Source organism: Podarcis liolepis (genome assembly GCF_965112155.1).
Source record: "Podarcis liolepis genome assembly, chromosome: 15".
NCBI lineage: Eukaryota > Metazoa > Chordata > Lepidosauria > Squamata > Lacertidae > Podarcis > Podarcis liolepis.
In genome coordinates, this window is record NC_139566.1 from 3,397,595 (window position 1) to 3,410,017 (window position 12,423).

General features: G+C 41.3%; 1 long non-coding RNA gene across 1 annotated transcript; it reads left to right on the forward strand.

Moving 5' to 3' along the window:
• The first annotated feature begins 162 nt into the window (after positions 1–162).
• Positions 163–12,423, forward strand: LOC310694375. The gene is made up of 2 exons (XR_014519635.1): positions 163–2,183; positions 11,956–12,423. It is a non-coding gene; the product is annotated as an uncharacterized lncRNA (long non-coding RNA).

Sequence of the window (12,423 nt, forward strand, 5' to 3'; positions counted from 1 at the left end):
ACTGGCAGGCTGGCACACCCTAACCCAACCTGGTGAAGTTTGTCTGAGGCATAAATTATTTTGGGTGATTTCCCCCCCTCCCCTCTGGTTCCTCCCAGTTTTGGGAGGGGGGTGTCATTTTTTAAAGGTATTTTCAAGCTAGAAAGGGAACAACAGGTGGTGGGGGGAACATGGGATCAAGGTTGGCCATTCCCCATTGAAGCAGACATTGTGGTGTTAGCGCATCACGCCAAATATTCAGCTATTGATGCGTTTGCGCTAAAATATGTTACTATTTTTTATTTTCAATTTCCCCCCTCTTTTCCAACAGATGCAAACGTTCTGGAGGTTTGGTTTGGCTCCGCTGTTGGGAACTCATTGGCGCTCAAGTAGAAGCATGGAAGGCCACACCATTTCATCAAGCAAACAAGTGTTGAAAAGAAGCGAATCATCAGAAATAATCCCGCCACTGGGATTTTGAAGACTGATTATTTAAATTATGCATACAGACAGACACACATATAGTTTTTTTAGAAGCATTTGAGATTACTCAACTACTCAACCGAAGTCTCCATGGATTTCAACCCATTATGTGGGCAGTCTTACTTTTCCCCGCTAGATGATCAGTTGTCTATTGGGACATTTAATTAATTAGTAACTTATTTAACAATTATTTAGTAACGTTCCAATAATGCCTTTGCACTCAAAGAACTTATAAGACAGCTCACATCCATAACTTTTCAAAACAGGATTGCCTAAAAAAACTGCAGATCACAATAAAATCATCATTCTGGTTAAAACCAGGTCCAAACAAAGCATGTGTTGAACAGCCCACACGCACCCCACCCCGAAAAAATAAATAAGTTAAATATCCAAATGGCCTGGTGGAGACAAGTTCTTAAAGTCAAAAAGAAGACACTAATAGCATCTCTCTCAAAGAGAACAGCATTTGATACAATGTGATCAGGGGGGAGAAACATGCTCCGTCACATCAAGCCAAAAAAATTGATGTCTACATAAACCTTGACTATAATGAAGGATTATGTGGGGTTTTGGAGGATTAAAAAACATTATCGGTCATTAGTTTACTTCATCATTGGGATTGACCCAAACTTTTAAAGCCATCAAAATGAACTGAGGTCTAAGACTTCCCAGTGACTTTGGCAGAAAATCAAAATGGCACCCTTGGCTACTACAGAGGTGGACTTAGGGGAGAACCATGTGTTCGGTTGCCCTGGGCATGGAGCGTTGGCATCTCAACTATGAGGTAGAATGGAAGGTGAGAGGCGGGGGGCACTGAATTTTGGCATTGTACAGGGTGCGGCAGAAATTTGAGACTCCCAAGTTCTGCCACTGGCTGCAGTAAGAATATATATAATAAGTGAAATACTGTAGTTGACAATTGGCTGACTTTTTCCAGAATCTGTCTTCTTAGAACTGGGGTCCCTGTGCTTAATTGATAGGACTTGATGGTAGAAATCAAAATGAGGAACATCCCTTTGTAAACAGTTTGTGGCTCCTGGGATTCTTCCTCTGAATTAATACCTATAATTTCCACTGTCTTGTTGACAAGACACTGAACACAGTTGTTCCTGTTGTATACGTTGAGCAAGTGCCCAGAGGCTCCGTCCTACTTGACTAAGTGTTTTAACGCTGAAGGTCTTTAGCTAGTAGTTAATTACAGCTGGATATGTAGGTGGCAAAGTGTGCTGGCTTAACACCCGTGTCTCATAACGACTTAATGGTCCCCTAGTGCAATATTACTTTGCCACAACAGATTCTGTTAGTTGGAAATTATGAATGAAGGGCCAACAAATTTCTGTAGCTCTGGGTACCGTAAAGGTGTTTTATTATGTTTCCACAGCGAGTGGGCAATGCCACAAAGTCAACAAGTCAGCAAATTCCAGTGGATACCCAAAGTTTTATTTAAAAGCAACAACTTCCCAGCATGTTTCAAGCAGAGGTTACACTGTATCTGGAAATTCTGCTTTGGTTTCCCCTCAAACTAGATGGATCAGAAACACAACTCGTTTTGATAAAGATTTTGCATTGCCAAGACCTGAACTGCAGCCAAAGGTAACGCCAGCTGGCTGGCAGCAGGAATACGACATTATCATATTGATTGCAATATGTGTAGCTCTTTATGAAAATTGCAAGAAGTTATTGGCAGCTTTAGGAGAGGCAATAAGTATTCATCAGAACAGGTAAATATTGGTTCCTTCAAAACATACTAGTTCAAAAGCCAGTTTCCAACCTCCTGTCGTGCTGTCATGTGACCAACAGAATTCAAAATGAATTCAAATGAAGGGGCAGTCTTGATTCTTAATAGATGGTGTCGCACAAGACGTCTCACATGCCACATCCATCAAAATGATAGCATTGTGCTAGTTATGCAAAATATGTCCCCTGAGACACACATAATAAATTTATTTTAAAAACATTTTGCCTGACAGGCCACTAAAAAATAATTCAGAGAAAACAGTATCCTGTAATGTGCTTCAATTAAAATCATTGTTAACAACGCACCAAAGCAAATAATATCAAACAGAATTTTACAATTAATTTATATTTATTTATTGGCTTAAGTTGCAAACTGCCCTTCGGTAACAGGACTTCTGGGGGGGGGCAGAGAATTTAAAAACCTTTTTAGCTAATTAATTTTAAATTTATTTAATTAATTAAAATAAGCTACCCTGAAGGCTTTGACTATTGAAATGATTCCCCAAATTTATATATCCTATAGTGGGTAACAGATTTATTTAGTTTAACAGCAGCAGCAACAACAACAACAACCTTTGTTCCTGAATGCTTCAGGTGAGATAACAATATTTATGAAAGTGATATTGTTCCTGATATCCATCTGTCTCGGGAGACAATGCAAGAGTGACCTTTGGAGGCAAGTCAAACTGTTGGAGAGTTGCAGCGCCTGCTGTGGCCGTAGAGATCAATGCGGGAGAGAGATGTTTTACTGTTGACAGGGCAGATGAAGGGGCCCCATGGCGTTCCTTCTCTCTGCCCTCCTCCCAGTGCTCATTCCTCCTCTGGTCACTGCTGCAGCTACACAACCTGTCTTGTCTGTCTCCAGGCACTGCGATCACCTGCAAGGGATTCCCATACGGCGGGGTGAATGTGCTTTGCCCATGACTCACTTCCATAAAGCAGCGAGCTCAACACGCAGGCCTGGCAGACCTTCTTCATTCTATTGGTTGTGATAATAATGAGGGTGATGATGTAGTAATATTTATTTATATTTATTTAGAAGACATCTGACATATATACAGTGGTGCCCCGCAAGACGAATGCCTCGCAAGACGGAAAACCCGCTAGACGTAAGGGTTTTCCGTTTTTGAGCTGCTTCGCAAGACGAATTTCCCTATGGGCTTGCTTCGCAAGACGAAAACGTCTTGCGAGCGTTCCGATTTTTCCCCGCTCCCCCCCTTTTTCTAAGCCGCTAAGCCGCTAATAGCCTTTTAGCCGCTAAGCCTTTAATAGCCGCTAAACCGCTAATAGCGCTAATCCGCTAAGCTGCTAATGGGGTTGCTTCGCAAGACGAAAAAACCGCTAGACGAAGAGACTCTCGCAACGGATTATTTTCGTCTTGCGAGGCACCACTGTACTCTGGTTTCTCTTCAGATCGTATACATCTTTCACCTTTTATTTAGAAGACATCTGAAGGCAGCCCTGTTTAGGGAAACTTTTAATGTTTGATGCATTACTGTATTTTAGTGTTTTGTTGGAAGCCGCCCAGTGTGGCTGGGCTTATACTCTCAGATGGGCGGAGTATAAATAATAATAATAATAATATATTATTATTATTATTATTATTATTATTATTATTATTATTATTATTATTATTTGCCCTGACTTTTAGGAAAAGCCCTCTTGATGCATCTTACAATAAAATTCTTAAAATGATTGGCTAAACACATAACAACAACAGCATAAGATATAATTGAATAGGGTGCCAGCAATAAAGTCAATTAACAGCTTGGTGGATTAAAAAACAAACAAACACACATTTAGAAGTCATAGGAAAGGGGCCCAAGTGAAGCTCCTGGGGGAGGAAATGCCTCACAGTACGTTAAAGTAACATATAACTAAAATCTAAAATGAAACAGTAGACCATAGTATAGACCTGGGTTGGCTAACATTGTCCTCCATATATTATTGGACTCCCAACTCCCATCAGCCCCAAAAAGCATGGCCGACAGTCAAGGGTGATGTGAGTTGTAGTTCAGCAACATCTGGAAGGACACAGGTTCGCCACCTCCTGGTCTAGACTGGTCTAGAGAGAGCACAGTTGTGTTGTCTCTGTCCAAAATCAGTGGGGAGTGTGGTCTCAGCTATAAAATACACTTTACTGAAAGTAATACTACTACTAATAATTTATTATTTATACCCCGCCCATCTGGCTGGGCTTCCCCAGCTACTCTGGGCAGCTTCCAACAAAATATTAAAATACAGTAATGCATCAAACATTAAAAGCTTCCCTAAACAGGGCTGCCTTCTAAATGTCTTCTAGATGTCTTCTAAAAGTGTGGTAGTTGTTTTTCTCTTTGACATGTGGTGGGAGGGAGTTCCACAGGGCGGGTGCCACTACCGAGAAGGCCCTTTGCCTGGTTCCCTGTAACTTGGCTTCTCACAGTGAGGGAACCGCCAGAAGGCCCTCAGAGCTGGACCTCAGTGTAGAACAATGGGGGTGGAGACGCTCCTTCAGATATACTGGACTGAGGCCAGTAAAGTCAATTTACCTATTCAACATATGGATCTACTAGCTTCTAGTTGGGAAGGTAACAGCCTTAAGCTGTCTAATTGTAAACTGCAGCCATATGAAATTACTGCAGCCATCATGAAATATAAATGTATTTAGTTAGTGCTACTGCCTGTTCATCATTGATGATGCAATGTCTGCTGAAAGTGAAAGATCTCTGGAACTGACTGACTGACTGACACTTTGATTGATTGATTGATTGATTGATTGATTGATTGATTGAATTTCTTCCCCATTTTTCACCATGAGGTCTCAGGGTGGGTTACAGCAAAAAACATGCCATGACTTATTTTGGGTGACTGTCAGCCCTTGATTAGCTTGAGCTTACAAATGGAGCAAATGCGTGGGATCTACAATAAAATGTCATGGTGTACCCACACTCACAGTAACAGGAGCGCAAAGCTCCAGAGCAGGGGTAGCTACCGTATTGACCCGAATATAAGCCGCACCTGAATATAAGCCGTGCCTTTAAAATTGGGGGGGGGGGGGGTAAAAAATAAAAAATATCCAAAAATAATCCACTCCATTCCTCGCTGCTCCTGGCTGCATACTGGGGTGGGTGGGAGCTGCGCTGTGTTGCCAGCGGCCTTTCCCCTTCCTCGCTCTCTCCCTTCCCAGCCTTGGGGGAGAGGATGGGGGGAACTACGCATGGGGCGGGCACCGCTTTGCGCACTCCTGGCGCTGTTTGCCCCACGCTCCTGGCTGCATACTGTAATGTCGTGAATATAGGCCATGCTTTAACTTTTCACGGTCGGAATTTGGGGGAAAAGTGAGGCTTATATTCAGGCCAATACGGTAATTTGTATTGTATAATCCAGGTGTTTTTGGATTCCCATCACCCAGGATGACTGGCCACACATGTTGGGGCTTCAAGGAGCTGGAGTCAACTCCAACAGCATCTAGAGGGAAAAGTGGCAGAACGAAAGAGCAATGTCTGGGAATACTTACAAAGTGACAGAGCTCTCTTTTTTTTAGAGGGAAGAGAATGTGTGAGTCATATGATTTCTGTTTGACGCTGGGGATCACTGCGGGCATAACAAGTAGTGCGTTCACTTACCACTTTAAGGCATAATACTGTCATAATTAATGTTTTTAAGCTTAATTACATGAAACACAAGTCATGTTTTTATTCTCACATATGACTAAAGCATTATGACACATCTTTCAGGTTCATGAAGTCTAGGCAAATAAATCCCATTCACATGATTTTGATAATGTTGATGTTATTTGTCGGAAACATTTAAGCCAGGAATTTTCTTCTACGGTATCAACTAGTGTCGTAAACAAAATCTGCCCTTATTCCTTTATGGGGTACACAAGAGCCCTTATAGAGTCCTTTGCAAGTTCTCCATCGGTCGGAGAAAATAACAGAGGCCAACCAGAGAATATTGAGAAGCAAAGCAGCTCGTAAGCCTGATCTTTATTGATCTGTTGCAACAGGGTGCTTCCCTCACACGCAGGAAAGGAGGAGGACCCAGAACAAAGGTGTTTCCGCCCTTATATAGACTTTTGGAATTGCCCACCCTGGAGTCCAAGACCACCCCCAGAAACATCATACATACGTCACAGGGGGCTGTCTAAAACAGAATCCTGAGTGTGTTATTTATCTCCTGTCTGGCAGGTTACCTGCTTGCATTATTTGGATTTTGGCCACTCCTTTGTTGATAAAGGTAAAGGGACCCCTGACCATTAGGTCCAGTCGTGACCGACTCTGGTGTTGCGACGCTCATCTCCCTTTATTGGCCGAGGGAGCCGGCGTACAGCTTCTGGGTCATGTGGCCAGCATGACTAAGACGCTTCTGGCGAACCAGAGCAGCGCACAGAAATGCCGTTTACCTTCCCGCCGGAGCGGTACCTATTTATCTACTTGCACTTTGACGTGCTTTCGAACTGCTAGGTTGGCAGGAGCAGGGATCGAGCAACGGGAGCTCACCCCATCGCGGGGATTCAAACCACCGACCTTCTGATCCGCAAGCCCTAGGCTCTGTGGTTTAACCCACAGCGCCACCCGAGTCCCCTTTTGTTGATTTAACTACTTAATTCCTGAATTCAGGTCACAGGCTCACCCTATTCACACATTAAATGTGCCCTTTAGGCAGGATTTGTGAGCACAGAGACAATGGGGAGGGGTTTTTTTTTTCAGTTCTTCCCTCCTTGCAAAGAAACATTTGGTCAGTTTGGGAGAGTCCTGATATCAGGAATCACAAGACAGAGAAACCAGTAAGATTCAATCTCCCAGGACATTCTATACAAGATCCCAAAGTAGCTGTCTTATTACAAAAGAATTTCAGAAATAGACTGAAAAGAAAAGTTGCTGAATTGCAACTTATTACCAAACTTAAAACCATGGAGAGACCTGGTCTGAATAGAGACATTGGATTCTTATCTCATTATACATCTCACCCCTTGCTTTTTCCTGTAAGACCAAATGCAATCGCTAACGGTTGTCAACAGGTTTACCACACCTATCAGCCAATCACCCATTCCCAACCCCCTTCTGAGTAATACAGTGGTACCTCGGGTTACATACGCTTCATGTTACAGACTCCACTAATCCAGAAATAGTACCTTGGGTTAAGAACTTTGCTTCAGGATGAGAACAGAAATCGTGCTCCGGCGGCGCAGCAGCAGGAGGCCCCATTAGCTAAAGTGGTGCTTCAGGTTAAGAACAGTTTCAGGTTAAGAACGGATCTCCAGAACGAATTAAGTACTTAACCCGAGGTACCACTGTACCCCTCCCCACCCTCTCACTATATATAAGGATGTTTGAGCAACTTCTGTTTCAGTGTTTCTGAAGAAGCGTGCATGCACACGAAAGCTCATACCAAGAACTAACTTAGTTGGTCTTTAAGGTGCTACTGGAAGGAATTTTTTTATTTTATATATAAGGATCCGTGACTTCTGTTTCAGTGTATCTGAAGAAGCATGCATGCACACGAAAGCTCATACCAATAACAAACTTAGTTGGTCTCGAAGGTGCTACTGGAAGGAATTTTTTTATTTCCTGTACTGTTTCAGACATGTGGTTTATATATTTATGTACGTGTTTGCCTTGTACATTTAATTTCTATATATTTGAGACCTTAAATTCTTATAACAATAGTAGTGTACAATAGCCACAAATCAACGCACAGTTAGGCATGCTGGTCCCATGGAAGGGAAGATTCACGCTACATATCTGAGGCACGGTCAATGCATATTTAAAGCACATGACCTTCTCCAAGGTCTCTTGGGTGCTGTAGTGTCCCTTTCACAGAGCTAAAATTCCTAAGACCCTTAAACTACAGTTCCCAAGATTATTTGGGGGAAGTCAAGTGCTTTAAATGTGCGTTAAAGGTAAAGGTAAAAGGACCCCTGACCATTAGGTCCAGTCGTGGCCAACTCTGAGGTTATGGCGCTCATCTTGCTTTACTGGCCGAGGGAGCCGGTGCACAGCTTCCAGGTCATGTGGCCAGCATGACTAAGCCGCTTCTGGCGAACCAGAGCAGCGCACGGAAACGCCGTTTACCTTCCCGCTGGAGCGGTACCTATTTATCTACTTGCACTTTGACATGCTTTTGAACTGCTAGGTGGGCAGGAGCAGGGACCAAGGAACAGGAGCTCACCCCATCGCGGGGATTTGAACCGCCGACCCTCTGATCAGCAAGTCCTAGGCTCTGTGGTTTAACCCACAGTGCCACCCGCATCCCTTAAATGTGTGTTAGGTGTGCTTTTAACGTGTGGTGTAGATCTTCCCGAAATCATTAGGGAGGGGTTGAAGGTGTACAAATATGTATGGGATTATGACCAGTGCCTCATAGAGGCACACAGATAGATTTAATAATGGGGTCATAGGGTTGCATCAAGACTAAAGTTAGTTGCAGTTAAGTTCCATAGAAGTCAGTGCAATAAGGTTGTTGCAGTTCATTCAAGTTCCATTGATACAGTGTAACTAACATGGTCTGGATCCAAACCATTAGTCTTCAAAATACCAACAAGAAACCAGCCTTTTTCAGTTGATTTATTCAGTTAATTTAATTGGTTAGATCATGGGTAGGCAGACTAAGGCCCGGGGGCTGGTTCAGGCCCAATCGCCTTCTAAATCTGGCCCACGGACGGTCCAGGAATCAGCATGTTTTTACATGAGAAGAATGTGTGCTTTTATTTAAAGTGCATCTCTGGGTTATTTGTGGGGCATAGGAATTTGTTCATTATTTTTTTCAAAATATAGTCTGTCCGTCCCCGTCCCCCCCAAGGTCTGAGGGACTGTAGACCAGCCCCCTGCTGAAAACGTTTGCTGACCCCTGGGTTGGATTAATCCAATAAACTGCTTCTGATGTATGAAAAGATGCCCAGCATCAATTGGATGATGATGATGATGATGATGATGACGACAACAACAATAGTAATAGTAATGATGGTGATGATAGTGTATAGACTATAATAATGATGGTGATAATGATCTTAGAATCATAGAATCATAGAGTTGGAAGAGACCACAAGGGCCATCGAGTCCAACCCCCTGCCAAGCAGGAAACACCATCAGAGCACTCCTGACATATGGTTGTCAAGCCTCTGCTTAAAGACCTCCAAAGTAGGAGACTCCACCACACTCCTGGGCAGCAAATTCCACTGTCGAACAGCTCTTACTGTCAGGAAGTTCTTCCTAATGTTGAGGTGGAATCTTCTTTCTTGTAGTTTGGATCCATTGCTCCGTGTCCGCTTGTCTGGAGCAGCAGAAAACAACCTTTCTCCCTCCTCTATGTGACATCCTTTTATATATTTGAACATGGCTATCATATCACCCCTTAGCCTCCTCTTCTCCAGGCTAAACATGCCCAGCTCCCTTAGCCGTTCCTCATAAGGCATCGTTTCCAGGCCTTTGACCATTTTGGTTGCCCTCCTCTGGACACGTTCCAGTTGGTCAATGTTCTTCTTGAATGTAAGTATATAGACCAGTAGAGGGCAGCTGGGCAACTCAGCTAGTTTGGGTGAGAGATTTGCAGCAATACATTTCCTAGAATCTTTTTCATTCCACCTATTGTTATAATAATTTTGTGACTAAGGACCGGTGTCTGAGTTTGTTTTCTTCTTCTCTACCAGCGCCTTTTCTTCCTGTATTGTATCTTTCAAATGGTAAGCTTAAAGCAACGACTGTCTCTGTATGCTACAACAGCAGCAAGAATACTTATTGCAAAGTATTGGAAGACACAAGATCTACCCACTCTGGAAGAAGGGCAGATGAAGGTGATGGACTACATGGAATTGGCAGAAATGACTGGCAGAATCCGAGACCAGGGTGAAGAGTCGGTGGAAGAAGATTGGAAGAAATTTAAAGACTATCTACAGAAATACTGTAAAATACCGTAAATGAATGTTAGAATGATGTCAGAATGAAATTAAGTGGTTCTAGCAGCAATGTCATAAAGCTGTATGAAAAAATGGCTGTTAATAGGAGAGAATTTAAAGCTATAATATATTAAGTTAAAGGAGTAGGACAAAAACAAAGAGGGAAAGGAATTGCTGAAGTAACCAATTGAACAAGAATACAAAAAAGGGAGGTGAGAGGAGGTCAGGAAAGTAAGGAAATGAAATGTAAGATACGGAAGGATAAATTTGTTTCTAAGTGTTTTTTTAATGTTTTTTTTCTTCTATACTTTGCATTTTGTATGTTTTTATTGTTTTTTTCTTTATATTTTTCATTGTCTTTTATGTAATTTTTTGTCCTTGAAATCTTAATAAATATTATTTTAAAAGAAATATAAAGCAACGACTGTCTCATTTCCGATCTTTGTAAGTCACCCTGGGAGGCACTTTCAGTCGAAAAGTGGAATGTGAATGCTTTAATTAATTATAAAAACAACAGATTGCAAACATGATCTCTTCTGCCTTGCAGGAGGGCATATCTCTCCTAAGAGCTTGCCTTCAACACATACTCTGATAGTGATACAAAATAAGCTTTCTGCAGTAGATCAGCAACGGATTAACGAAGCCAGTAAAATTAGAAGCATTTATAATGTATATATCCCCTTCTACAAGCTTTTCTCAGTCTTTAATCAAAGACCCTGTTCCCAGATCACCTAGAATCCACCACGTGTTCCCACGGTTTCACCTTTCCTGCTTTTTGAGGACTCTGACATTTTCTAGATTATTTTTTAAATTGTTTTCCAAATTTAAGCCTAAACCCCACAACAAATTCTATTATGTGCTGTATGTTGTCCAATGTATTCCCAATCTTTAAACTGCAAAAAAACCCCACACACCACAACCATAAAACATGGAGTATTTCCAAATTTTTACATACATTTTTAAATTGATTTCAAATATTTCTGATTATCTAAAGTAAAAAATGGACACACTTTTAAAAATATCTCAGAAGGGCATTCAGAGCTGCTAATGTCATTAAATAAGTGCACTTTTATGAGCATTTACCACCACAAAGCATTTAGGTTTCTGCAAATGGAATAGAAAACAAGACCCCAGAAGATGACAGTTAATGGGATAGAGATTAATAAAGTTTGTATCACATATTCTTGCCTTTTAAAATTAACATAAGAAATGGAGAGATGCATGGAAGAAGACATGACAAATAAAAGGATAAGATTATTCCTTCTTTCAGCTGTGAAATCCTAGAGGACATTTGTTCCTCGGCCACTCGAATCAAGAGATAACCAAATTACAGGACTGTAGTTGTGTTATGTGCATAGCATTTGTCATGGGCATATTTAACAGGATTTCCTTTGGTCAACGTAAGAAGGGCAGGCTAGGTCAGGCTAGTGGTGGCCTATGTAGTCCAGGACGCAAGGGAGAAACATGCTAAGAGGAAGGTACGCTTGGTAAATCCACACCGCGATCAACTCCCACCCGGAAAGCAATGTCCCCATAAAACCGTGTTTATGGACCAAAGACTTTGGGTATAATATACAGTTAAAAGATTGGGAAAAATTGTGGAAAGAAGGATTAAAGGACTGCATGCAATGCCTTAAAAGAAAATGTGATGATGAAAATGATGTACAGGTGGTATATTACTCCTGTGAAATTAGCTAAAATGTATAGAGTTAGTAATAAATGTTGGAAATGTAAAGAAAAAGAAGGAACATTTTATCACATGTGGTGGGAATGTAAAAAAGTGAAAAACTTCTGGGAAATGATATATAATGAGATGAAAAAGATGTTGAAATATACATTTATTAAGAAACCAGAAGCATTTTTACTTGGCATTGTAGGAGATGATATAAATAGAAAGGATTGTTTTTATATGCTATGACGGCGGCAAGAATACTATTGGAACAAAAAGAATTACCGACAAAAGAAGAATGGAGGATGAAATTGATGGACTATGCAGAATTAGATAAATTAACAGGAAGGATTTGAAACCGGCGGGACCAGAGATTCTCAGAAGACTGGAGTAAATATATGAACTATCTGAAAAGCAACTGTGATGAACAGATTATGCTAGTAGGTTTGCAAGAAGTTTTGTAAGGTGAATTATTTGAAATATTGCAAGAAAGATAATGAGGAGAATTATTAGTTAAGGACAATTAAAGGTAATATGAAGTTAAGAAATGCATAATAAGTGATAAAGAACGAAAAATCATCAGAGGTGTTGACTGAAGTCTAAAAATATTGTATAAGAGGAGAAGTTATGTTGTAAGACTGTTGGAACTGATATGTTAAAAAATTAATAAAAGTGT